At 44.3% G+C, this 23,567-nt stretch overlaps 1 non-coding gene and 1 pseudogene across 1 annotated transcript; one reads left to right on the top strand and one right to left on the bottom strand.

Moving 5' to 3' along the window:
- Positions 1-1,938: 1,938 nt before the first annotated feature.
- On the top strand, positions 1,939-2,041 carry LOC129461145 (U6 spliceosomal RNA). Its single transcript, XR_008650402.1, has one exon. It is a non-coding gene; the product is annotated as a U6 spliceosomal RNA (small nuclear RNA).
- A 3,668-nt stretch (positions 2,042-5,709) lies between these two features.
- Positions 5,710-5,783, bottom strand: LOC129461868 (uncharacterized; annotated as a pseudogene).
- Positions 5,784-23,567: the final 17,784 nt, after the last annotated feature.

Raw genomic sequence — 23,567 nt, 5'->3', positions numbered from 1 at the left:
CCTTTAAGTTTCTGCGTGTTTTTCAGTCAACAGGTTTTCTTCATTAAGCACTGTCTTGTCTGTCCATCAGGCAGCAAAGCATCAGCGAATCCTACCACCAGATGGCGCTAGACACACTTGTGGAGGCGCTGGGGGCGCCATTAGCATGGGACTACAAGCTGATGAAAAACGATTAGTTTCATTTCCGGGTTCCATTTAAACGTTCATACTGGGCCATAAAAGCAAATGAATTAGATATGCCATTATCCTGCACATATATATTTATATTTTATTGTATGTATATATATATATAGAGAGAGAGAGAGAGAGAGAGAGAGAGAGTCTCGCTCGGTCATCCAGGCTGGAGTGCACTGGCGGGATCTCAACTCATTGCAACCTCCGCCTCCGGGTTCAATCGGTTCTCCTGCCTCAGCATCCTGAGTGGCAGGGATTACAGGAGCGCACCATCACATCCAGCTAAATTTTGTGTTTTTAGTAGAGACAGGGTTTTACCATATGGGTCAGGCTAGTCTCGAACTCCTGACCTTGTGATCTGCCACCTTGGCCTCCCAAAGTGCTGGGATTGCAGGCGTGAGCCACCGCGCCTGGCCTATCCTGCATATTTAAAGTTAATTGTGTTTAATAAAAATAGAGCAGAGATAAAAAAAGTGACTGCCAGCCCAGCAGCTCTGAGCTATCTCACATAAGGCTTAGTGGGGAATCCTGACCCACAGTCCAATCTCCAAGCTCTAGACGTCTCACCAACAAAACAGGAAGCCAACACATTCTAGATCTTCTTTCCAAGATAAATTCGACCGTTCGTAATATTTTTTTCAGAGACAACAGCAGCTGAAAAATAAGAGCTGAGAAAGGAAGAACTTTTCTAGATGAACTTAAATCCAAAAGGCTATGGGATAGTAATGGAAAGTGGAGGAGAACAAAAAAGGGCTGGAAAGTAAAATCAGCAGGAAAAACAAACGTTTTAGAACAGCCAAGAGTGGGGAGTTGGAAAGTGAAGCTTTGAGTAGAAACCAGAGTTACAAAATTTCTGAGCTGGAAGAGGCCTTATAAGGAAGCAGAATTGGGCCCGAGAACTAAATATTTGCCAAAAACCACACAGGCAATTAGTGGCAGACAAGAGAGGGCCTTCATTTTTGCTAACCAGGGCTCTTTCCATTGAAACATGTGGCCCTCTCAATATCTAACTAAAAACCTTTCACAAAATCCAAGTAAACCCAGGGAAACATCGTCTCTTCTGTCTCCACTGCTTTCTCTGTCCACACGTGCACATGTGCACACACAGCCACCATTATAACAATACAGGAAATTGAAGGAAGCCATCTGAAACTTCAACGTCGGGCACAGCTGCCGCAGATAACATATCAAATGCAAGGCTGGAAATCAGCACTGTTCACATTCACACAGGAAGCCTGTCTCAAGCTGTTTGACCGTATTTAGTAATCAGTTCCATACTCACAAAAGAATGCCAGAACAAAAACAGAAGGAAAAGAAAAAAAAAATCACTCCAACCATCCTTTTCCTTTGGAAGAGGATTTATACCAAGAAGTTTAGAGAGAGATCCAGCTGGTTTATAGAATTCTGCAGGAAATTTGGGGACCTCTGTGATACCATTGTGTTCCCCAGCCCAGGAAAGTAGCCATACCAAGGCAGTTATGGGGATAATTCAAACAAATCAAAGCCATATTTTAACTCAATTGTGGTTATACTTTAGGCGAAAGTATTTTGTACCTAAATATTTCCAATAATCATCAGATGCATCCTGGTCTCATGGGAAATGCTGAGAAAACCTATGGGACTATTATCCACTTATTAGCTCTGTAACCTTGGGCAACTTACTTAACTGTTCTGAGCCTCTTCCTTCTTCTATCAAAATGGGACTGATTAACTATTACCTTCCAGAATAGTTCTGAAGTGAAAATGAGAGTCAATGTTCTCTGCTTGCTTCGGCAGCACATATACTAAAATTGGAACAATACAGAGAAGATTAGCATGGCCGCTGCGCAAGGATGACACGCAAATTCGTCAAGCGCTCCATATTTTTTTCTTAATGAAGCCTCTTTTCTGCATGTGAAGAAAAAAAAAAGAGAGAGTCGATGTTCTATGGCACGAAGACACACCAGTCAGTAAATATTAGCCGTTTCTTTCAGGGATAGATATATACATATAAAATTTTTTTTTCTTCGTCCTGAGACAGAGTCTCCTTCTGTCGCCCTGGTTGGAATGCAGCGGCAGAATCATGGGTCACAGGAGCCTCAATATCCCTGGGCTCAGGTCGTCCTCCCACCTCAACCTCCCAAGTGGCTGGGACTACAGGCACGCCACCACACACGGCTAATTTTTGTAATTTTTGTAGAGATGAGATTTCACCATGTTGCCCAGGCTGATCTTGAACTCCTGGAGTCAAACAATCCACCTGTCTAGGTCTCCCAAAGTGTTGATGTGTTCGGAATTGATGGGTTCTTGGTCTCACTGACTTCAAGAATGAAGCCGCGGACCCTCGCGGTGAGTGTTACAGTTCTAAAGATGGCGTGTCCGGAGTTTGTTCCTTCTGATGTTCGGATGGTTCGGAGTTTGTTCCTTCTGGTGGGTTCGTGGTCTCGCTGGCTTAGAAGTGAAGCTGCAGACCTTGCAGTGAGTGTTACAGCTCTTAAGGCGGTGAGTCTGGAGTTGTTCGTTCCTCCCGGTGGGCTCGTGGTCTCGCTGGCTTCAGGAGTGAAGCTGCAGACCTTTGCGGTGAGTGTTACAGCTCATAAAAGCAGTGTGGACCCAAAGAATGAGCAGTAGCAAGATTTATTGCAAAGAGCGAAAGAACAAAGCTTCCACAGTGTGGAAGGGGACCTGAGTGGGTTGCTATTGCTGGCTCGGGCAGCCTGCTTTTATTCTCTTATCTGGCCCCACCCACGTCTTGCTGATTGGTATAGCCGAGTGGTCTGTTTTGACAGGGGGCTGATTGGTGCGTTTACCATCCCTGAGCTAGACATGAAAGTTCTCCATGTCCCCATCAGATCAGCTAGATACAGAGTATTGACACAGAGGTTCTCCAAGGCCCCACCAGAGCAGCCAGACACAGAGTGTAGATTGGTGCACCCACAAACCTCGAGCTAGACACAGGGTGCTGATTGGTGTGTTTACAATACCTGAGCTAGACATAAAGGTTCTCCACATCCCCACCAGACTCAGGAGCCCAGCTGGCTTCACTCAGTGGATCCCGCACTGGGGCTGCAGGTGGAGCTGTCTGCCAGTCCTGCGCCGTGCGCTCGCACGCCTCACCCCTTGGGTGGTCGATGGGACTGAGCGCTGTGGAGCAGGGGGTGGAGCTCGTCGGGAATGCTCCCGCCGCACAGGAGCCCACGGAGGGGCTGGGAAGCTCAGGCATGGCGGGCTGCAGGTCCCGAGCCCTGCCCCGCGGGAAGGCAGCCAGGGCCGGTGAGAAATCCAGCGCAGCGCGGGTGGGCTGACACTGCTGGGGGATCCGGTACACCCTCCGCAGCCGCCGGCCTGGGTGCTAAGCCCCTCATTGCCCGAGGCCGGCAGGGCCGGCAGTCTGCTCCGAGTGAGGGGCCCGCCAAGCCCACGCCCACCCGGAACTCCAGCTGGCCCGCAGGCGCCGCGCGCAGCCCCGGTTCCGCTCCCGCCTCTCCCTCCACACCCCTGCAAGCTGAGGGAGCCGGCTCCCGCCTTGGCCAGTCCAGAAAGGGGCTCCCACAGTGCAGCGGTGGGCTGAAGGGCTCCTCAAGTGCCACCAAAGTGGGAGCCCAGGCAGAGGAGGCGCCGAGAGCAAGCGAGGGCTGTGAGGAGTGCCAGCAAGCTGTCACCTCTCATCGGGATTACAGGTATGAGCCGCTGCGCTCGGCCCCAATTAATTGTTCTGTTTTGTTTAATTTGTGCGGATTTGGGCCTCAAAAAGAAAAGTGAGAAGAAAATGCCTCATTTACAGTGGTTCCACTGGTGAGTTTTCTTAGGCCTAATCTACATCTGAGGTTCTCAAATATTTGGGTCTCAGAACCCACCTACTTTCTTAAAAATTGAGGATTCCAAATGGCTTTTTTTTTTTTTATTATACTTTAAGTTTTAGGGTACATGTGCACAATGTGCAGGTTTGTTACATATGTATGCATGTGCCATGTTGGTGTGCTGCACCCATTAAGTCGTCATTTAGCATTAGGTATATCTCCTAATGCTATCCCTCCCCCTTCCCCCCACCCCACAACAGTTTTTAAGTCTGGCTTATTGACATTTATTATATTCACAAATAATACTCAGGGTTGGGCGTGGTAGCTCACGCCTGTAATCCCAGCACTATGGGAAGCCGAGGTGGGCAGATCACTTGAGATCAGGAGTTCGAGACCAGCCTGGCCAACGTGGAGAAACTCCATCTCTACTAAAACTAAAAAAATTAGCTGGGCGTGGTGGTGCACGCTTGTAATCCCACCTAGTTGGGAGGCTGAGGCAAGAGAATTGCTTGAACCTGGGAGGTGAGGTTGTAGTGAGCTGAGATCGTGCCACCACACCCTAGCCTGGGCAACAGTGAGACTGCACCTCAAAATAAAATAAATAAAATAACAATACTGAGAAAGTCTTAAATTATTTATTTATATAAAAGTAAAAGTAATGTATTACATGTTAATATAAATAACAGTTTATGAAAAATGTATTTTCCAAAACAAAACAAAAATGTAGTGAGGAGAGTGATGTCATTTACAGTTTACAGATCTCTTTAATGTCTAGCTTAATAGAAAACAGCTGGATTCTCATAGCCACTCTGCTTCTACACTCAGCCTGTTGTAATAACTTGTTTTAGTGGAAGTTCGTGAAGAAAAATTAGCCTCTGTGTATGGGAGAAATATTTTAATAGCTTTTTTAGGTATTGGTGCTTACAGTGTGGTACTATACCTAAGTTCAGTAAGTACTAGTTTCTTAGAAGTTAATTTCAGTGTGGAATCTGCAACCTCAATAATGGAGTTTTCTGCAACTTTAACAATGGAGTTTTTCCTCTGTTACAGGAAATCCATTGATTTATTTTGCACTTTGAATACATTTTATCTATGCATGATTTTGTAACATTTGGAAGATATTGGGTCACTGAGTTATATAGATCTTCCAATTTCAACATGTTTTATTATACAACATCAAAAATCATTTTTAACAATATTACCACCAGTCTCCTCAGAATAATCTCTATAAGGAAGCTGTCAAGCTCACTGTGATAGATATAAGTTTTCTATAGTTCTTATTTTCTCTTGAGTTCAAATTTTATCTTTGGCAACAAATACTCTTTGTTATTTTACTTGAGGTGACAATATCACTTTATTCATTTTTGAGGAAGCGTTTATGAAATATTTAAGCGTAAAGTAACCATAGTTTGTCTTACATAATTTAAAGTAAAAACAGTGTTCCATGAAAAAAAAAAAAAAAGGTTAGGTTAACTCACAATTCAATTACCAAGTGTTTTTTTTTCTGAAGAAAACTAATATACTTCACTGTTCAGCAGAACTGCTTTGTGCCTTTCCCATGTGGCCGCACAGAATATTAAATGGATATGAACATAAAGGTCAAGGCTTAATGAAATTAATTTGTACTAATGTATCAAGGATATTCTTAAGTAAAACTGACATTCATTTTATTATAAGTGTGTGGTAATAATTTGGTGCCATGCTAAAATGACAGCAGTTTTACCCCCTTTTGCTTTGTAAAATATATATATTTTTTATTTTTTTCGTGCTCTACATGCTCAGAAAACTGTATTAATGAACTACAGAAATGACCCCTGAAAGTACAGCCTTTGCTTTTGCACCATCAGTGGAAATGTAAAGATAGTGAAAAAGGCAAATAGTATCCTAATATTATGAAAGTAGTTTTGACCTTACAGACTCCCTGAAATGGTCTCAGGGATACCACCCCACAGTCGTCCGAGGCACACTTTGAGAACCACTGCTTTCAGCTCCTTTTTTTTACCTTTGCACGCCTGTTTCCTCAGCTCTCCAGCTCCTAGTGACCTTTGTCCACTCTAAGTTCCCCTACTGCAGCATTCAGTAGAGTTGTATTTCTTTAAGTTCTCTGATTTAAAATTTACTATATCCTGGCAGGGTGTGGTGGCTCACGCCTGTAATCCCAGCACTTTGAAAGGCAGAGGTGGGAAGTTCGCGTGAGCTCAGGAGTTCGAGGCCAGCCTGGGAAACATAGCCAGACCCTGTCTCTACAAAACAGAAACAAAAATGAGAATTAGCCGGGCATGGTGGTGTGAGACTGTAGTCCCAGCTACTCCGGTGGGTGAGATGGGAGGATCACCTGAGCCCGGGAGACGGAGGCTGCAGTGAGCAGTGATTGCGCCACTGCACTCGAGTCTAGGTGACAGAGTGAGATCTTGTCTCAAAAATAAATAAATGAACAGAAAATAAAATAGAATGTAGTATATCCTCTATTCACAACAACAAAAAAATTTATTGAGTACCTAATATGTGCCAAATACTGTTCAAAGCATTGAAAATACAGAAGTCAGTGAGATAAGCACGGTCACTGGTCTCGTGGACTTTCTATTCTAGAGGGAGAAAACAGACAGTAAACTTGTAAGTGAATTAACATACAAGGTAATTGATAACTTCCAACAATATTAAGTGCTGTGATAACCATAAAAATAAATCGATGCGACTGAGCATGACAGGGTGAGCCAGTAGCCAGGCGGCCCCAACCTAATAGGTGTCACATTTGTGCATCCGGCATGCATAACAGTACATCCTAAGTGGGATGACTGAAGATTCCAGTGAGAATCTGTCTACCATAGAATTGCAATAGCCCTAGAAAGCTGGGGAAGAGGACGAGGACAGAAAGCAAGGTTGCTTGTATTTGAAAGGGGTGCTCCTGGCCGGGCGCAGTGGCTCATGCCTGTACTCCCAGCACTTTGGGAGGCCGAGGCGGGCAGATCACTTGAGGTCAGGAATTTGAGGCCAGCCTGGCCAACATGGTGAAACCCTGTCTCTCCTAAAAATACAAAAATTAGCCAGGCGTGCTGGCAGGTGCCTGTAATCCCAGCTACTCGGGAGGCTGAGGCAGGAGAATCGCTTGAACCCAAGAGGCACATGTTGCACTGAGCCGAGATCGTGTCACTGCACTCCAGCCTCGGAGGCAGTGAGAGATTCCCTCTCAAAAAACAAAACAACAACAACAACAAAAAAAAAGTAAGAAAGGGCTCTAGGTAGAATGAAGCCTGGCCAGTCTCCCAGGGGGAATAGCAAGTTACTGGGAGGAAATCACTTAAGAAAAGCTGAGGCCACGAAAAGAAGCCACTCTGTCCTGCTGGGGGCCAACGTAGGATGCTGATGCTCCTAGCTGCCACTTGTTCTGCCTGAGGATGGTGGCAGAAGGGGGCAAGGATGGAACTGCAGCTGTTTGTAATGTGAAGTTTCCATTACCCTGATGGAAATACCCGACTTACACTGACACTCAGGAGCTGGCTATTATTCCTGCTTTGGGGCATTCCAGAGTTGCTTCTAGAACATACTAATATTTTTCATCTGTACCAATATTTACCTAACCCGGGTATCTAGGGCAAAACCAGACAAATGACAATAAAAAATAGGCTGGGCATGGTGGCTCATGCCTGTAATCCTAGCACTTTAGGAGACCAAAGCCAGGAGTTCGAGACCAGCCTGGGAAACATAGTGAGACCCCCCCATCTCTATTAAAAACATTTTTAAAATTAGCCAGTTAAGGCCAGGTGCAGTGGCTCACGCCTGTAATCCCAGCACTTTGGGAGGCCGAGAGGGGCAGATCACTTGAGGTCAGGAGTCAAGACCAGCTTGGTCAACATGGTGAATGAAACCCTGTCTCTAAAAACAAATAAAAATAAAAATTAGCTAAGCCTGGTGGCACATACCTGTAGTCTCAGCTACTCAGGAGGCTGACGCAGGAGAATCGCTTGAATCTAGGAGGTGGAGGTTGCAGTGAGGCGAGATTGCACCACTGCCCTCCAGCCTGGGTGACAGAGCAAGACTCCATCTCAAAACATAAAATAAAATAAATAAAAATTAGCCAGGTGCGGTTGCTAATTTGAAAAGCACTTTGCCATGGGGGAAATAAATGCGATGCTACTCACTCGAGAAAGTTTCCCTGGAATTAATTCCTCCCCTGTTTTCCTCTCTCCTTTATCCCAGCAAGATGCTGCTGTTGTTCATGTTGAAGGAATGTGTCTTCTGCAGTAGGGCAGCATCTCCCAGGCAAGCTTCTAGTGTTTTTCTGTGATGCAGCTGCTCTCCCCAGTCCTGGGACATGGGCTATCAGCCTTTCACTCCGCCTTTCCCTGTGATCTGTTCTCTGGGAGTTAATGCTCTTCTCCATGCTTCACTGAGGAGCCACGATCTGGTTTCATGGGTTTCACGCTTTTCTCATAAGTATGAATTATTGTAACCCCAACAGAGGCACATTTGATCCCTTTCACAGGTCATTTCTCTCTTAGCCACTTCGTGTTTTCCAGAAGACACGTCCTGGAGTGGCTGCAGGTCTCTGTACAGAACTGCACTGTAGACAGATCATGTGCACCCTACTTCAAATGTGGAAAAATCTCTCTGCTACAGAAATTTGCACCCAGAGCCATCAATTCAATCCCCTCCATCAACTAGATAATAACATACTCCCCCTTCTCATTAAATCAGAAAATTCTTGAAGGCAAGCCTCTCATCTCGTATCCCTACAGTCCCAGCCTTTGGAGAAGGTTGATGCTTACGTTGTAAGAACATTAGAAAATGTGCTTAGAAAGACTACTGCACAGTAGTGTTGGTTTTTTTTTATTTTTATTTTTAGAGACGGGCTCACTCTGTTACCCAGGTTGGAGTGCAGTGGCATGACCACAGCTCACTGCAGCCTCAACTTCCTGGGCTCAAGTGATCCTCCTGCGTCAGCCTCCCAAATAGCTGGGACTACAGGCATGCACCACCACCCCTGGATAATTTGGCTCTGGTGTCCAGGTTGGGACTCAAGCAATCCTCCTGCCTCAGCCTCCCAAAGTCTTGGGATTATAGGCATAAGCCCCTACAGTCAGCCTCTGTGGTCTTCATGTTTTCCCCAGGGAGAGTTGTGAGTGGGTGATAAGGGTGGTAGGAGAATGGATTTTTCTCTAATCTCTGTTTGAAGAGCAGTAGTACTTCTCTTCTAACCACCCCTCCCCCAGTCACGTAATTTATTATATGGTCCCATTTTAGCCTGGCTTCTAAAGTGTTTAAAGCCAAATTTATAATCCCCGTTTAGCAGCTCTATGGGATCTCATCACAAGTATCTTGGGAATAAAAGCCTGAAGGGCTTCATCATATTTTTCCCAGCTTCAATATCCTTTTGTCCTGTCTTCCACACCTTCATCGTTGTTGTTTTGTCTTCTCTCTTCAACTTTTACATGTATCTTGGATACATTTTGTCTCCTAAAAACAGATTCTCACATAAACTTTAACAGCTGGTCTCACATCTCTATCACAGGGACATTTTTCGCCTTAAAAAAAAAAATTACAGGAATCATCCCAAGGCTTCACTTTGGATTCTGGGGAACATCACAAGGGAACAACACAGTTGAATCAGAAAAAGGCAAATCAGAATCGCAAGGGAGCCTCTGGGTTTTCACAGCTGCCTAACCTAGTTCTAACACCACCAGCGTGCGCTCTAAATAATGCATGAGGAATGAGCCTTGCCATTCTACTGATTGGGTTAGTATGGGGGCAGGTGGTAGCCAAGGGTGGGGGCACTAGCAGGAAATTACAGAGAAGATAAGGAAAGCAGAATAGTTTTCCTTTGTTCATTCTTCAAAAAGCACTCTACTCTACAGTAAATGCACGTACCGCAGAGTAAAGCTAGGAAAACGAGGCTGCATTCTAGCTGGCCACTTTATCTGATTCATCCTAAATTCTAGCTTTGTGTCCCAGCTTTTCAATTCCTACTTCCAGTTCTCTTTGCTTTCTGCAAATGTGATTCACCTCTTAGCTACTTGAAACAGAGCTTGCTTTTTGGCTCATCGAGTCTTCTCAGCCCCGCGGTTTGAGTGTCTCCTTTTATCCTTTGAGAACCCTATTAAGCCAGTGGCTCCATCACTCGTGGCTGAACCAGGAGCTAGTGGTCATCATGGAAGAGAGAAAGAGGACTGCAATCAGAAAGATGTAATCAAAAAGCTGTTCTTGTTTAAAAGCAACATTAACTGAATTCAAAGAAAGTTGTGTGTGTGTCCCAAACCTTAATTGTTCAAATATTTTCCTTCAATGTTTCCTTTTTGTTTTGTTTGGTTTGGTATAATGGAGCTCATGGAGAAGGGAATAGGAGCTGAAATCCTAACCAATATATAATTTCCATTATGTAATATCAGCTCATTTTTTAAGACAAAAAATTTGTCCTGTTTCGTAGCCATCCACACAGGATCTGCACGGAAGAGACTAAGCACTGATAATAGACAGAAAAATGCTGAGATTGCACGTTTCAGCTACTTTTCTTTGGCTCTACACAGGCAAAGAATGCATCCAGAGGGCTTTACTGAGAACATTCACTGCACCGACATTGTTTACTAAAGGAAGCTGACTCTAGCAGTTGCTGGTGAGGAAGAGGATACTTTCCTCAGCTTAATTCCCAGAATACAGAGTGTGAGCGTGTGGGAGAAATCCAAGTGAACTTGACGAACACATGGCATTCACACTGTGAGGACAACAGATGGGATGTGTCAGCAATAAACTGCCTAAGTTTGGTGAGGCTATTTCCTAAGAGGAGCAGTGTGGCACAGTGGGAAGAATAGTAAATTCAAAGGGTTTAATTTTGGTTTTGGCTTATGGTGCTTTGAAATTGTCACACCAAAAGCCGAATGTGTCAGGAAAACCACTTATTCACAAGCAATGTTATGACATGACTGTGAACCGAACAATTGCTCTGGTTTAGAGTCTGGTAAGTGGATGTTGAACCAGTCAAAAGGCCTGAAAGCCAGGTCTGAACCACTTGTACGTCCCACGCGGCCCTTTCTATGGTGATTAGTCAAGGCTCTCCAGATAAATAGAGCCAATGAAAGAGATTTATTTTGAAGAATCTGCTCATGCAATTGTGGGGGTTGGGAAGTCCAAAATCTGCAAGGCAGGCCAGCAGAATGGAAATTCCAGAAGAAGCTGCTATTGCAGCCTTGAGACTGAATGCAGCCTGGAGGCAGAATCCGTTCCTCTTTAGGGGAGCTCAGTTATTTTTCTTAAAGCCCTCAAATGACTGAACGACGCCCACACACATTATAAAGGGTAATCTGCTTTATTCAAAGCCTACTGGCTTATATGTTAACCATATCTTTTAAAATACCTTTACAGCAACATCTAGACTGATGTTTGACCAAACAACTGGATGCTATAACCTGGCCATGTTGATACATAAAATTAACCATCACACATAATTAAGTGCTCAAGAAATTGACATGATTTGATATCCCAAGACAGATATATTTCTGAGCTGCTATTTCTTCAGCTGGACAATGTAGAGATTAGACTTTATTATTCTAACTCTGATAGTCCAAGGACAAAATTTAAGTCTTGAGAATGTGAGAGACACTGCAACTTCTGGTCTCCTGAGATGAGTTGAAGAGGTTCCTTTTTTAAACAGATTTTCTTAAAATGGTGGTAAAATATGCATAACATATAATGTAACATTTTAACCATACAGTTCAGTGACATTAAGTACATTTACATTGTTCTGCAACCATCACCACGATCTAGCTCCAGAACTTTTTCAACATCCCAAGCCAAACCGACTCTGAAATCATTAAACAGTAACCCTCCATCCTCCCTTTCCCTTAGCCTTGGCAACGACCGCTCTACTTTCTGACTCTATGAATTTGACTACTAGGTAGCTCATATAAGCAAAATCATACAATATCTGTCATTTTGCATCCTGCGTATTTCATTTAACATAATGTCTTCAGGATTCATCTATGTTGCTGCATGCGTCCGAATTTCACTCATTTCTAAGTCTGAATAATATATCATTGTATACACATACCACTTTTTTGTTCATTCATCTGTCAGTGGACACTTGGGTTGTTTCAAATTTAGAATAATTCAATTCAATTCAATTGGGTTGTTTGGTTACTGAGAATAAAGAGGTTATAAATATGAGTATACAAATATTTGTTGGAGTCTCTGCTTTCAGTTCTTTGGAGTATATGCCCAGAAGTGTAATTGCTGGATTATATGGTAATTCTATGTTTAATTTTTTGAGAAACCACCATACTGTTTTCCACAGTGGCTGCAACACTTTACCATCAGCAGTACACAAGGGTTCTGATTTCTCCACATCCTCACTAACACTTGTTATTTTGTTTTTTGTTTTTTTTATTTTTTTAGAATGGCCATCCTAATGAGTGTGAAATTGTTTCTCACTGTGGTTTTGATTTGCATTACCTAATAATTAGTGATGTTAAGCATCTTTTCTTGTGTTTATCACCTATTTGAATATCTTCTTTGGAGGAATGTCTCTGTGTCCTTTGCTTACTTTTAATGGAATCTTTGAATATTGTTTTTATCTTTGGGAATGTCTCTATAAAATATTTTAGCCAGTCCACGTATACTGATTGCCAATAATTTCTACAATAAAAATGCATTTCTAGCAAATCAAACCTATAATGGGATACTACCTCACACCCACTAGTATGGCTATTATCAAAAACCAGAAAATAACAAGTGTTGGTGATGATGGGGAGAAACAGGAACCCTTGTGCACTTTTTTTTTTTTTTTTTTGAGACGGAGTCTCTCTCTGTTGCCCAGGCTGGAGTGCAGTGGTGTGATCTCGGCTCACTGCAAGCTCCACCTCCCAGGTTTGTGCCATTCTCCTGCCTCAGCCTCCCGACTAGCTGGGATTACAGGCACCCGCCACTATGCCCGGCGAATTTTTTGTATTTTTTTAGTAGAGACGGGGTTTCACTGTGTTAGCCAGGATGGTCTCGATCTCTTGACCTTGTGATCCACCCGCCTCAGCCTCCCAAAGTGCTGGGATTACAGGCGTGAGCCACCACACCAGGCCCCTTGTGCACTATTGATAGCAATGTAAAACAATGTAGCCTTTCTAGAAAGCAGGTTGATGGTTACTCAAAAAATTAACGATAGGCCGGGCATGGTGGTTCACGCCTGTAATCCCAGCACTTTGGGAGGCTGAGGCGGGTGGATCACGAGGTCAAGAGATCGAGACCATCCTGGCCAACATGGTGAAACTCTGTCTTTACTAAAAATACAAAAATTAGCTGGGTGTGATGGCTTGCACCTGTAGTTCCAGTTACTCGGGAGGCTGAGGCAGGAGAATCACTTGAACCTGGGAAGACAGAGGTTGCAGTAAGCCAAGATTGTGCCTCTGAACCCCAGCCTGGTGACAGAGCAAGACTCCATCTTAAAAAAAAAATTAAAAATAGATATGTGTACACCCCTGTTCATAGAAATATCATTCACAATAGCTAGAAGGAATAAACAACCTAAATGTCCATTAATTGATGAATGGATAAACACAATGCGTTATATCCATACAATGGAATGTTCTTCAGTCTTAAAAAGGAACAAGCTTCAGACACATGATACAACATGAATGAACCTTGAGGACATTATGCTAAGTAAAATGTGCTGTTCCCAAAAAGGCAAATAGGGCATAATCCTCTTTATATGAGATACCTAGTATAGAGTAACTTATAGAGACAAAAGCAGAATAGTGGTCCCCAGATAATTCGGCAGGAAGAAATTGGGAGTTTTTAATAGGTACAGACTGTTAGTTTTGCAAAATGAAAAGAGTTCTAGAGACTTGTTGCTCAACAGTCCGAATGTACCTAACACTACTGAACTTTGCCCTTAAAAATGATTCAGATGGGCCGGGTGCAGTGGCTCACACCTGTAATCCCAGCACTTTGGGAGGCCGAGGCAGGCAGATCATGAGGTCAGGAGATTGAGACCATCCTGGCTAACACAGTGAAACCCCGTCTCTACTAAAAAAATACAAAAAGTTAGCCAGGCGTTGTGGTGGGTGCCTGTATTCCCAGCTACTCAGGAGGCTGAGGCAGGAGAATGGTGTGAACCCGGGAGGCGGAGCTTTCAGTGAGCCGAGATAGTGCCACTGCACTCCAGCCTGGGCGACAGAGCAAGACTCTGTCTAAAAAAAAAAAAAAAAAAGATTAAGATGGCAAATTTGATATTATGTGTATTTTACCACAATTAAAAATAAAAATTAAAAATATTTTATATTTTCATTTTACTTCATTTAATAATATCAAGTGAACATCTTTCACGTCAATGAACATATTTCTACATTATTATTTTAGTGGATACATAATATTCTATTTCATTATTGCATAACTTATTCAATGAGATTGCCATTTTTGTAAATTTATGTTTTCTACAAAGCTAATATCACGAACAAGCTGTGATGAACATTGCTGCGAGCTACAGCTTTGCCAACTGTGCAACTATTTCCTTAGAATAAATTCCTAGAATGGAAATGGTAGGTCAAATATGTCCAGAATCTGACCACTTTTTTTTTTTTTTTTTTTTTTTTTGAGACGGAGTCTCGCTCTGTCACCCAGGCTGGAGTGCAGTGGCTCAATCTCGGCTCACTGCAAGCTCCGCCTCCTGGGTTCACGCCATTCTCCTGCCTCAGCCTCTCCGAGTAGCTGGGACTACAGGCGCCCGCCACCACGCCCGGCTAATTTTTTGTATTTTTTAGTAGAGACGGGGTTTCACCGTGTCTGACCACTTTTTATAATCTACCTTGCTATGCCCCCACCCCCAAATAGCCACACTGCTCTCCCCCTTGCTACCTTCAGGCTGATACCCATGTTCATCGTGGGTGGCCTTCCCTGACCACCCTTTGCAACTGAAATGCCCTCCTCCCACCCAACACACACTCGCTCTCCCATCTCTGCTTGTTCTCCACAGCACTGATCATTCTATAATAAGCTACCCCCCACTTCTTGTTTATCGTGTTTATTGTCTGTCTTCTTCCTCTCCAGGATGTCAGCTCCATGAGGCTCAGGCTTCCTCTTTCAACTACATCCCCATCCCCCAACACTCAAGTGTTCTTCCAGTATCCCTTAAACATTCCAACAGTAAGACCCAGTTCCTGTTTTGAAGGAATTCATGATCTGCTGGGGGAAACCGACCTCAGAAAACAGAGTAAATGGTGCTATATTCCAGATATACACAAGGCGCTGGAGAAAGCATTGAGGAAGCAATGACAGAGGAGGTGACATCTGAGCAGAGCCCTGATGGGTGAATCTGGGAACAGGAGAGAGGCAGTGACCCTACAGGGGCACATTCTGGTGTGGGTGGACCATGGGCTGGGGTGGAGGGTGGGCAATGGTTGTGGCCAGATTGTAAACAGTGTTGAGTGTTGAGGGGCATGTGAAAGAGCTTTAGCTTTTTTTTCTTTTTTTTCTTTTTTTTTTTTGAGACAGGGTCTGTCGCTGTCATCCAGGCTGGAATGCAGTGGTGTGATCATAGCTCACTGCAGCCTTAAACCCCTGGAAGAGCCTTAATTTTAACCTGTAACATTCAGGTTAAATTTCAACCTGTCACAATCAAACTGTCCCCTAGGGCTTCACCACTACCAGGCCACCTGATGATGGCAAGGTGCAGAAGAAGATTAAATTGGGCTTTAATCTCCACGCCAGCACACCCCTGTTTGAGACAGGGCAGCCCAGCACGAGCTGGCTTACACACTTTGCTTCCAACGGGTCCTTCCTTGGAAGGCTGTGCTCCATGGCTGGAACTTTGAAAATCATCTCTGCTGGCAATGAAAGCTGCTGTTTTATAGAATGACCAAGGCCAGCACTTTGGGAGGCTGAGGTGGAAGGATCATTTGAAGCCAGGAGTTTGAGACCAGCCTGGGCAGCATAGAGAGACCTTGTCTCTATAAAAGAAACAAACAAAATTTGCCTGATATCGTGGCTGGTGCCCATAATCCCAGCTAGGGAGGTTGAAGTGGGAGGGTCACTTGGTGCCAAGGAGGTCAGGGCTGCAGTGAACCATGATTGCACCCTACACTCCAGCCTAGGTAACAGGGCGAGAACGTGTCTCAAAATAATAATAACCAAGTGGAATCTTCTCCTTTCTCCTCGCAGGATGGCAGGGCCCTTTTACGACCTGTAAAAGTGTGTAGGTTTTCTGGAAAAGATTGAATTGCAGTGGGTATAGAAACCAACCTTGGGCTTGGGGAGGGCTCAAACCTTGTCAAGGCTCAGCAAGAGAGAACACTGCTGCCTTCCCCATGATAGCAAGTCACCCTTCCCAGCAGCACACCTGAGATCAGCTCCTGTTGCAATCCCTGTGTCCCAAGAGGTAAAGCAATTCACTAGAAACACACACTCAGTTAGCAGAACAGGTGACGTCAGCTTTCCAACTCTGACACTTTTGATGGGTTGTTTAAAGTCCTAAAAAATCCACTAAGATGAAAATAGTGGAAGTGAGGCTGAGGTGGGAAGATCATTTGAGCCCAGGAGTTCGAGGTTGCAATGAGCCATGATCGTGCCACTGCACTCCAACCTGGACAACAGAGTGAGACACTGTCTCAAAACAAACAAAAAATGTGGAACTGCAGAATCAAGGGTACAGAACCTGCAACCTGGGTGGAGGGGTAAGATGAGAGGGCAGGGAGGGGCATGGGGCAGGGAAGGTTGTGGAGGACTCCTAGACCATTAGATTTTGGCCAAATCTATTTTCTTTTTTTTTTTTTTTTCGAGACAGAGTCTCGCTCTGTCGCCCAGGCTGGAGTGCAGTGGCGCCATGTCGGCTCATTGCAAGCTCCACCTCCCGGGTTCACGCCATTCTCCTACCTCAGCTTCCTGAGTAGCTGGGATTACAGGCGCCCGGCCACCACGCCCAGCTAATTTTTCTATTTTTAGTAGAGACAGGGTTTCACTGTGTTAGCCAGGGTGGCCTCGATCTGCTGACCTTGTGATCCACCCGCCTCGGCCTCTCAAAGTGCTGGGATTACAGGCGTGAGCCACCGCGCCCAGCCTGCCAAATCTGTTTTCTTATCTGCAAAACAAGAGAGAAACTCATGCTCTCTGGGTACCCTATTACCTCTCACTGTGACATTTCTTTGTCTTTGAAAAGGGTAACGCATACAAGTGTGCCAGATTCCCATTTTCTATCAGTTTCTAGAAAGTTGCGACTAAGGTTATGAGACACCTGGGTCATACCTAGGTAATAAAATGCTGACCTCGGGAGTCATGCAGTCCTTAGGTGGAGCAGAATGACCTGGCCTGGCTTGTGGAGACTCGCGGCTACGTTACTGCCCACTCACGATGCCCCTTGCTGCCCTGGGATGTGCCCCTGCTGGGCTGGATTGGCCCAGCCACCGGGCAGCGCGAGTCCCCCGCCTCCAGCACCCCTCAGGCTCCTGAGAGGCTCAGATTCCCCATCATAGACAAATGATTTGGATGAGCGCTCTGAGGTCCCCTTCAGCTCTCAGGTCTGAGGCTATGGCTTTATGAATATTGCGTTTTACTCTGAAAAAAAAAAATTAATGATACCATGTCTGAAAAGTGCCATGGATTCCTTGGGATAGAGGTGATGAGTTAAATTTTGTCATCCACGGTTTCTGTAATCCAATAACATGGCAATACTCAGGCTGGGCTTGGTGGGTCATGCCTGTAGTCCCAGTATTTTGGGAGACGGAGGCAGGCAGACTGCTTGAGCTCAGGAGTTCGAGGCTACAGTGAACTATGACTGCACCACTGTACTCTAGCCTGGGCAACACAGTGAGACCCCGTCTCTGCAAAAATTTAAAAACTTAGCTGGGCATAGGCCGGGTGCGGTGGCTCACGCCTGTAATCCCAGCACTTTGGGGGGCTGAGGCGGGTGGATCATGGGGTAGGAGATAGAGACCATCCTGGCTAACATGGTGAAACCCCATCTCTACTAAAAAATACAAAGAATTAGCCAGGCGTGGTGGCAGGCGCCTGTAGTCCCAGCTACTCGGGAGGCTGAGGCAGGAGAATGGCATGAACCTAGGAGGCGGAGCTTGCAGTGAGATGAGATCACACCACTACACTCCAGCCTGGGCGACAGAGCGAGACTCTGTCTCAAAAAAAAAAAAAAAAAAAAAAAAAACTTAGCTAGGCATAATGGTATACGTGTGTAGTACCACTTATTCGGGAGGCTGAGGCAGGAGGCTTGCTTGAGCCTGGGAGGTTGAGGCTGCAGTAAGCCCTGATAATTGCACCACTACATTGCAGCCTGGCCCACAGGGCAAGACTCTGTCAAAAAAAAAAAAAAAAAAAAAAAAAAAAAATCCTGCATAGTTTACAGATCACTTTAAGTGATCGGATAGGCAGGGATCTGAGCCACTGTTTCAATTTTACAGATGAGGAAATTAGCATTGTTTGTTATAATATGAATCCTCATTATTACTGAAAGTAATCCATTTTGAATGAAAACACAAATTGCCAGGAAAAAATGGCTCAGAGAATCTCTTCTTGGGCAACTTTCAAGGAATGCTCCCGATCTAACCTTAAAAAAAAGGAAAGGGCAAAGCAATGTTATCTTTTAGGTCAGAAAAATAAACAGACTTTTCTGTTTTCTTCCCTCTTTTGTAAGCAGTGACACTTGAGAAGTTTCTCACCAGCAGGTTTCTGTCCAAGCTTGAGAATTATCTGACTGACATGAGCCTAAACAAGGATGGGGAGAATCTGAGGACGCCTCCCTGGTGCTCTAAACAGCATGTTGTGAGTGGAGGGAAATGAAGGCTACAGTTTTTAGGGAAAAATCTTCCTGCTCATTTTTTGATGACATTGCATGGTATCCCTGACCCCTGAAAATGTTGAGAAGGGTAGAAAGGGATGAGATTTGTCGGTATCCGCTTGCTTTCCACATGAGTTGGATGATTTCCAAGGAACCTGGGGTCAAATTTCTTAACTGGAAAGGGGTGGGACTGGCGAAGGCGCAATCAGGAGTCCCATCTGCAAAGCTTACTCTTGCTGTGTGGTTTAACCTGCATTATAGCCCTGGGAGATTCACAGGTGTCTTTCTCTGTCTTCTGTAGGAGGCTCAGTAAAGTTGCCTCAAGTCAAACATTTAAGAAGTGATACCTGGCCCTGCAAGGTGCCTCACACCTGTAATCCCAGCACTTTGGAACGGTGAGGTGGGAGGATCACTTGTGGCCGGTTCAAGACCAGCATAGGCAACATAGGGAGACCTGTCTCTACCAAAAAAAAAAAAAATAAGTTTAAACAGATTAGCCAGGTGTGATCAGTTTGTTTAAACTTAAAAAAATTTGCTGCGCATGTAGTCTCAGCTCCTCAGAAAGCTGACGGGGGAGGATCGATCCCGTGAGCCCAGGAGTTTGAGGCTGTAGTGAGCTATGATCGTGCCACTGCACTCCAGCCTGGGTGACAGAATGAGACCCCTGGCTTTCAAAACCAGCTATCTGGAGTCCAACTTCAGTAGTCTGTCCTTCTGTTACACAGACCCAAACATCATGAATGTTCTTAGACCCCATCAGCGTGATGACACTGAGGTGGCAGAGACTTCCAGGGTGTATTAGTCTGTTTTCACACTGCTATAAAGAAATACTCAAGACTGGGTAATTTATAAGAGACAGAAGTTTAATTAACTCACCGTTCCGCACGACTAGATAGGCCTCAGGAAACTTACAATCATGGCGGAAGGCGAAGCAGGCACGTCTTACATGGTGACAGATGAGAGAAAGGGAAGAGCCGCTTATAAAACCATCAGATCTCATGAGAATTCACTCACTGTCCTGAGAACAGCATGGGGAAAACCGCACTCATGATCCAATCACCTCCCTCAACACATGGGGATTACACTTTGTGATGAGATTTAGGTGGGGACGCAGAGCCAAACCATATCAGAGGGGAATAAGATTATTGGCCTCCCAAATTGACCATGATCTGGCTCTAAAGCAGTGAGATTCATTGCAAACAAGGTTTTACAGCAGGAGCTGACAAACAGAAGCCCATGGGTCAAATCCAGCCCATCACCAGTTTGCGTATGGCCAGCCGGTTTAAACTAGTTTTATATTTTTAAATGGTTGGGGGAAAGCTTAAAAGAAGCACAGTCTTTTGTTACATATACAAATTATATGAATTTCAAGTTTGAGTGTCCATAAATAACATTTTATTGGAACATAGGCTCATTGTTTGCATATTGTCTGTGGCTGCTTTCGCATGGCATCTGGGGAATTGAGTACAATCTATTCTTGTTATTGGCAGCATTTATGTTCCATAAAGTCACCGTTAATACTGAATTAGTGAATACTGAACCATTCCTCCTAGGGGAAATATAGGGTTAGTTTCCTGCAGGCCTCCGGTCACATTTTTGTCTACTGATCAATACGTAATTATATTTTATATGTGCTTCTGTTTAAAGGGACTTTGTTTAATATATATTGCTGACTTGTTAACATGGAACTCATGGAAACAGCACCAGAACTCAGGCCTGAACGGAGCACATCCAACACATGGGTTTTCTCCTTGAGGCACCTCACAGCTTCTTGTGCTTGGGAACTCTAGGCAGGACCTCAGCACTATACTTGGGAGTCACTGAAATGCAAAATCACTAACAAAAAGCACAAAAATGCAAAACACATGAGACTAACTAGATCCACCTTATTTACAGTGTGAGAGCTGAAACAAAAAGATAGAACATTGCCCTGTTCAGCATCGGCTGGAAACGTGGGTGTCAGGTGACATGTTTTTCCAGGAATGAGTGCAAAGGCACTATGAGTATTCATTTTGAGGTTACAAATAAATTTTAGTGAGTAGGTGAATTCAGAAATACAGAATCCACAAATAATGAGGATCGGCTGTAGTTGCAGCAGAGACTATACAGATCACAAAGTCTAAAGTATTGGCTTTGTGCCCCTTAAAAAAAAATGTTTGCCAGCCCCTGCTCTCCAGTTTGTTCAACCTTTCCTCCAAGGAGAATGAAACAGGCACTGGAAGTCACGAACAACGTCCAAACCAGAGGGAGCTCATAAGGAAAAGCAAAACAAATCAATTATGGGGTAGAAATTCAAGTAATTAATGTGGAAAGAATTTTCAAGCTCTAGAGCAAAACTGAGTTTCTGATCTTTGCAGATTTTCTGTTGTTCATTCACAAACATTTATCCAGTACCCTTTAACTGGCATGACTCTGTGCTGAGTGTTGTAAGTCATTTAGAGTTACTACTTTAAACTGTAACATTGTTACTTGATCAGTGTTATTGAGAACTGAAGTTGTTTAGAGGAAGGATAGTTGGAAGGAAAGAAGACAAAAACGGATGGGCCAATTTATGACTTAGATCATCAGTCTCTCGAACTGATTATTTTAATTTAAAAAAGTTATTATTTGTGCACATTTATGGAGTACATGAGAGATTTTGTAACATGTATATAATGTGAAATTGATTATTTTAAACAGGTGTTTTGCTAAACGTATTTTAAACAATGGTATGATTTGGCTGTGTCCCCACCCAAATATCTTCTTGAACTGTGTTATAGTTTCCATAATCCCCATGTGTCATGGGAGGGACCTCCCTGCTGTTCTTCTAGTAGTGAGTGAGTTCTCAGGAGATCTGATGGTTTTATAAGGGGCTTCCCCCCGGCCCCCTTTCACTCTGCATTTCTCCTTGCTGCTGTCATGTGAAGAAGGACGTGTTTGCTTCCCCATCTACCATGATTGTAAGTTTCCTGAAGCCTCCCCAGCCATGCTGAACTGTGAGTCAATTAAACCTCTTTCCTTTATAAATTACCCAATCTTGAGTATGTCTTTATTAGCAGCGTGAGAATAGACCAATACAAACATGTTTGCTTGGGATGACTTAATTTTCTTTTTTTTCTTTTTTTTTTTGAGACCGAGTATTGCTCTGTCACCCAGGCTGGAGTGCAGTGGTGAGATCTTGGCTCACTGCAAGCTCTGCATCCTGGGTTCATGCCATTCTCCTGCCTCAGCCTCCTGAGTAGTTGGGACTACAGACGCCCGCCACCATGCCCAGCTAATTTTTCTATTTTTAGTAGAGATGGGGTTTCACCATGTTAGCCAGGATGGTCTCGATCTCCTGACTTTGTGATCTGCCTGCCTCGGCCTCCCAAAGTGTTGGGATTACAGACGTGAGCCACTGCGCCCGGCATGATGACTTAATTTTCAAAAAGGACTTGAGACAGTTTCAACCAAAGCACATGCAAAACTCAAGAGGGAGGCAAGCAGGATAGACAATAAGGTCTGAAAAGTAATGTGGCACAAGCAGGCAGGACACACAAGGGGCCATGGAATTATACTGCATTTCCATTTGGATTCTGAGACTCCCATCTCAAAAAAATCCCTGGGTTGGGGGAGGGTGGTAGGGTAGGGAAGATAAAATCAGTAATGAGAGTAAACTCAGGGGAGAGAAAGCTTTCTGAAACCGTTACAAATAAAAGGCTTTTTGGATGAGAAGTTTTTCTTTTTTCTTTTTTGAGACGGGGTCTCACTCTGTCACCCAGGTTGAAGTGCAGTGGTGCGATCTTGGCTCACTGCAACCTCCACCTCCTGGGGTCAAGCCATTCTTCCACCTCAACCTCCATAGTAGCTGGGACCACAGGTGTGCATCACCAAGCCTGGCTATTTTTTTTTTTTTTTGTATTTTATTTAAAGACGTGGTCTCACTATGTTGCCTAGCTTGGTCTCAAATTCCTGGGCTCCAGAGATCCACCCACTTTGACCTCCCAAAGGCCGAGGCATGAGCCACTGCATATGGCCTTGGATGCGAGGTTTCTTAGAATAGACACAGGAGGTCCAGGGGCCCCAGCTCCACAACGTAAGCAGGTCCAAACCAAATGCTTCATGCTTTCTACCCTGGCTCTTGCAGCTTCCCTGATGAAAATGTAACTCTGTAGTTTTGTTTGGAACCTAAGTATTAAGTACCTAGGTGTTTACTTTACTGATGTCCAGCCTTATCCAAAGAAAAATCCTAAAGTACTAAGAAAAGCGAATGAACAAAATAATTTTTAAATAGTCCTTCCTAGGGAACTTTCCGTCACGCAGCTTTTGGATAAGAGTTGGAAGGCATCAGTTCAAGGGCTTAGAGAGACGTTATTTTGTGTCCTTATTTGAAGAATGATCTGTAGACTTGAAACCTTATTATGTTGCGATGGAAGGCGGGGAGGACCTGAAGGCAAAGCCAGGAATTTCTCAGGAAACAGTTCGGGGTCCACCCTAACCCATGAACAAGTCAGAGCTTTATTCTCCAGAGAGGGCTAGAGGTGATTTCATCCTGGAAGATTTTCAAAGCTCGCGTCCACCACCCCATGAAAAAATTCCATCAATGCCCACATTTGTATGGACAAAAAGGCATGTGTCTCCTAAGCCCCTTGTGGAGACTGATGTACCTGAAGCCCTTTTATGCTGACCTGACTGTTAGTCTAGGTGACATTTCTCCTTCCTATTTCCTGACATGGAGACAGAGGTTCAGATAGCTAAAAGCACTAGCATCCAAGAATTCTGATTCCACTTCATTTTTTCTATTAATCATGTCCTGCTACTCCCAACTCCCCAAGCTTAGTGATATCAAAAGTGGAGCCATATGTGGAATATTAACTGGGTAACAGCGGTATCACGCTGTT

This window comes from Symphalangus syndactylus, chromosome 1 (assembly GCF_028878055.3).
Source record: "Symphalangus syndactylus isolate Jambi chromosome 1, NHGRI_mSymSyn1-v2.1_pri, whole genome shotgun sequence".
NCBI classification, from domain to species: Eukaryota; Metazoa; Chordata; class Mammalia; order Primates; family Hylobatidae; genus Symphalangus; species Symphalangus syndactylus.
Note: the sequence above shows the minus strand (reverse complement) of the source record. Positions and strands in the feature narration are given on the sequence as shown.